Below are 4,609 nucleotides of genomic sequence, written 5' to 3'. Positions count from 1 at the left end.
AATTTTTGTCCTAAAAGACATTCTGATGGCCACTGTTTTAAAAATGTACATTTTTATTTCACCACTTTATTCATTGCATTGTGAGGATCAGATAGGCTAATAAAGGTCCAGTACAGTGCAGTGTACCCAGTAGGGGGCAAATAAACATCAACAGTGGAAGTTATGAAGATTAATTGATATATAGATAAAAGCACTAAAAAAACTGTAACACACTCTGTACATGTGAAGGATTCTCATTATCAATGCTAGTGTACTTTAAGTCCTAGTAGATGTTATACTATTCAGACCATGTTCAAAAGTAGTTGGGACAGTACATGGTCAAGCTCCTATTTTCTTTGTTTGAGAAACCTTTCCTTTCTAAAGAAGGTAGAGTAGGAGGTATGACACAAACTAAAGTAAAATCCTTGGGCTCAGCACAAAGACTGCACGTATCAGGACAGGAAGAAAATACAGGTTTCACATAAGACGTCATTATGAAACTTTCAGAGGAAAAAAGTATGGAAGTTAACTTCACTAAGTCCCTCCTTCGAATGACAGCTGCTGATGTGGAAGAGTATGTGATTAAACAACCACAGCCAGAATTCCAGGACCTAACTGCAAAGGCAGGAGCGCCTAAACAAAGTCCCAGTAAGATCCCAGCTGAGATCAATACCAGAGTGAGATTTCTGCAGGCAATGAAGGATATACCTAGTACAATTAAAGAACTCTTTGATGCAGTGAGTAATGTCTTCAAGAAATACTAATACCAGAACCGCATAGCACTTGAATGCCAAAAATAAAGCATTTTTAAAGTATTCCAGAAGTTTCAGACATACTCTGAAAATGTGTTTTGAAATGGCAGGGCAATAAATGTATTCATCAGTGCCAACCGACTAAATCATCAAACCAACTTGGTATTTCAGACCTTCAAAACTGTGCCCTCAAGGCTGTACACGTTAAGAGATGTGCTTCTCAGTGGCAGTGTTGAACTACCTTTATCTGTAAATTTTAAAGTTTGACTGTATAAATTATGAGTCTCTCCTGAAGGGATCTAACCCAGGATGTTGAGTGGTATTATTGCCACTTGGTGTTTTTGTAAAATGTCTCTTAATCACAGTCTTGCACTGAAGATTTTATTTGCTATTATCATTTATTTAAGGATTATAAGCCAAAAAATTTACAGTCTAATGTCTCATATAACATTCCTTAAAAGAATTGTAAATATTGGTATTTGTTTCTGACATTTTAACTGGGAAGCAATATGCTGCCAGGTGATGTATTCAACAATATTTGGTGGCAAATATTCAATAAATAGTTTACATCTGTTTTAAAAAAGCAGAACACTGTATGAATAATATGGATTAGGGAATATGTTATAAGCATGGACTACACAGTGTGGAAAGAGCTGGGGCTTGAAGGTCTATAAACGGGAATTGGAGGCTTCGAGCAGAGACACTAATCAGCCATCATAAAGCACAGGTGCCATGGACAAATCAAAGCTTGCAGAGAACCCTGGAAGCTCGGTATGCCCAGCTTGGTGAGTTTGAAGGCAGGTGTCTGGTGATGTCAGCAAACCAAGCTGTCTGAAAGAAAACGCAGACTGGTTAAGAGGCGAACAAACTGGAATTTACTGATACCTGTGTAACTGTTTCACCACCTCTAACCACAATGACCTTCAAGAATAGAGTGGTTGGGCATCCCTGGTGGTGCAGTGGTTGGGAATCCGCCTGCCGATGCAGGGGACGCGGGTTCGTGCCCCGGTCCGGGAAGATCCCACATGCCACAGAGCGGCCGGGCCCGTGGGCCACGGCTGCTGAGCCTGCATGTCCGGAGCCTGTGCTCCGCAGCGGGAGAGTCCCGCGCAAAAAAAAAAAAAAAAGAAAGAAAGAAAAGAATATAGTGGTTACTGCCTCATTTCTGCCCACAAGTTTCTTTTTGACCATCTCTAACCCAGAACCATATAGAAAAGGTATCCTGAGAAATGAAATTCTGGCTTTGCCAAGTTGATGCAATACAAAACCGCCATACTGCATAGTGGACATGTGGTCTTAACCTGATGTGAAGTGCTTACCAAAAATACTGTTTTAATCCAGTGGAGGTCATGGTACGGCAGATATCTCTGTTTATGTATTCATTCATTTATTCATTTTGTATTTAATGATAATCTGCTGTGTTCCAAGCACTGTTTTTTTGGCTAAGGAATAGAGAAAACTATGACCCATGATATTGAGTAAAGTCCTATTTCTACAAAAGTGGGTTAATGGGTGCATGCGAAGGGTCTTGGAGGTAGAAAAGGAGAAAGGCAGAATGAATTGTGAAGATGACTGCAGGCATTAGGAATAGCATGTGAGAGAGCGTATTAAATTCAAGGAGCCTAAAGTTCACTGAAGTGTATAGCACATAGAGAGCAATAATGGCAGGAGATATTCAGGAAATGAAAACCAATAGGATTTAGTGAGCGGTAGGGGAAGAGGAGAGGCAAGAGACGAAGCTGCCAGTGTGAGAGATTACATGGTGGGTGATTTCACTAACGTGACATGGAGTACAGAGCATGATTTGGGGAGAATATGTTGAATTAGAATCTGTAGATATTGAGGTATTGCAAATCATGGAGGTGGAAGCATCCAGTAAGCAGTTCACAGTGTGGGTCCAGAGACCACCAGTCTGTCCTATTCTTCTCTTTTCTTAGCATTAATTACATTTGCAATTACTCATTTTAGCACCTACCCTCCATGCCAGAATGACTACTCTTTGAGGGTTGGAACCACGTCTTGCTTTTGCTTTGTTGTTACCCTAGCATATCAAGTAGTGAATGGCATGTTGCAGGTGCTTAATAAATATTGGGTTAATGCAAATTAAGAGACCAAGAAAGGGGTGCTTTGGGGAGCACCAAAGAGGGGTTAGAATTTGAGATATGGATCTGAATAGTGCTTGAAGCCATGAAGTAGATGGACTTATTCAGGGATATATACGATCCCCGGGGCAGGCCCTGAAAGGACACTCACACTCAAAGGAATGGCCGAGAAGAAAAAGATGGTGAAGGATTCTGAGGAGAAGTGATTAGAGGAAAAGATAACCACGAAAAAGTCTGAGGTAAAAAGGGCGGAAGGCAGGATGAGTTGTGAAGATGATTCTGGGCATTAGGAATCCATGTGAGCATGGGAGAAAACAGGAAAGACAGCATTTTAAAATATAGCTTGCTGGGACTTCCCTGGCAGGACAGTGGTTAAGACTCTGTGCTCCCAATGCAGCGGGCACGTGTTCGATCCGTGGTCGGGGAACTAAGGTCCCACATGCCACGCCACCTAAAAAATGTAAAATAAATAAATATAGCTTGTTATTGAAGTAATGTGATTATCTGCTATAAATCAACATCTACAGGGATGGTGACCCTCTCTCTCACCTAACATCCCTTGAAGACCAGCTTGATTTGCTTTTAGTCTCCCCCTTTTCTCCTTTGGAAAACTCTTGAGCCATATTTCATGAACAGGAACACTATTTATTATTGGCCTCTCGCTTCCCTGAATTATCAACATATTGCATTTCTGTGGCCGTAGTGATTGGTTTCTTCCGGGATGGGTACAGTCCATATCTATACCAATTGCATCGTATCTCCGAACCTTAGGTAGGTGCTCTTGGGAAAAAGGCTTGCCTTTCCTACTGCATGTAAAGGCAAGATGTGTGGAAAAGAGAAGAAAGGAGAGACAGGAAAACCAGGGCCTGGTGACCTTTGAGCCCCTAACTGTGGTGTGTCTAAAGCAAGCCCTGTTTCTTTTCTGTGAGCTGGTAAACCTATTTGCATCTTTATCTCAAAGACTCTTAAACTGACATTCTAAGAAGTAAAATATGAGTCCTTTATAAAATTAAGCGCACATACATTTAGATATATTTGATTTTTGTAAAAGTAGAGAAAATTTTTCATTTACCTCAACCCCAGATTATGACCCTAACTATGCAGAAGCTGATGTTCTACAGGGAATATTGTCACAGCTTGAACAAAAACCTTAGTGGGTGTCACACGACTTTCTTTCTAAATAGCAACCAGCCCCCGCTGAGTCAATGTTGACATATGTAACTCTTTCCTGGAAGGGAAGAAAATCTGAAGGTTGACCGGTTTGCTCACTCACCCTGCCTTTTGTTTCCTAACGAACAGGTAATATTAGTCTTTCAGTATGATAACATAAAGCCGACCGATTTGCATCACTGGGTATTGTCCACCCTGTGTGTTTAATAGGAACTGTACTGAAACTGGGTAGTCTCTATTTGTTCAGCAGCCTCTTATGAGTGCCTGCCTTCTCTCCTGGATTGAGTTGGACCAGGGAAATGATAGACGCAGGATAATGTGAGGAGGTTTTCTTAGCAAAATGGACATTCCCAAACTTTTCACCACTCCAAGGACTTCCGATAGGACCTTTGATATCTTTAGAAATCTAGTCACTGCAGCCTGGAATAGAGTTGATGTTAGTCTCTTGCTTCACTTATGTTGAGATTCTGGCCCAGCTGGTCTTAGTCAACGACCCTCTTTTGCTGTGTCTTTTTTTTTTTTTCTGCGGTACGCGGGCCTCTCTCTGTTGTGGCCTCTCCCGTTGCGGAGCACAGGCTCCGGACGCGCAGGCTCAGCGGCCATGGC

The 4,609-nt window shown here is 41.6% G+C and overlaps 1 pseudogene; it reads left to right on the top strand.

Annotated features, from left to right (window-relative positions):
* The first annotated feature begins 380 nt into the window (after positions 1 to 380).
* On the top strand, positions 381 to 998 carry LOC103083124 (programmed cell death protein 10 pseudogene; annotated as a pseudogene).
* Positions 999 to 4,609: the final 3,611 nt, after the last annotated feature.

This window comes from Lipotes vexillifer, unplaced genomic scaffold (genome assembly GCF_000442215.2).
Source record: "Lipotes vexillifer unplaced genomic scaffold, Lipotes_vexillifer_v1.1 scaffold492, whole genome shotgun sequence".
In the NCBI taxonomy this organism is placed as follows: Eukaryota; Metazoa; Chordata; class Mammalia; order Artiodactyla; family Lipotidae; genus Lipotes; species Lipotes vexillifer.
The sequence above is the reverse complement of the archived record's forward strand: the minus strand, read 5'-3'. Positions and strand labels throughout refer to the sequence as shown.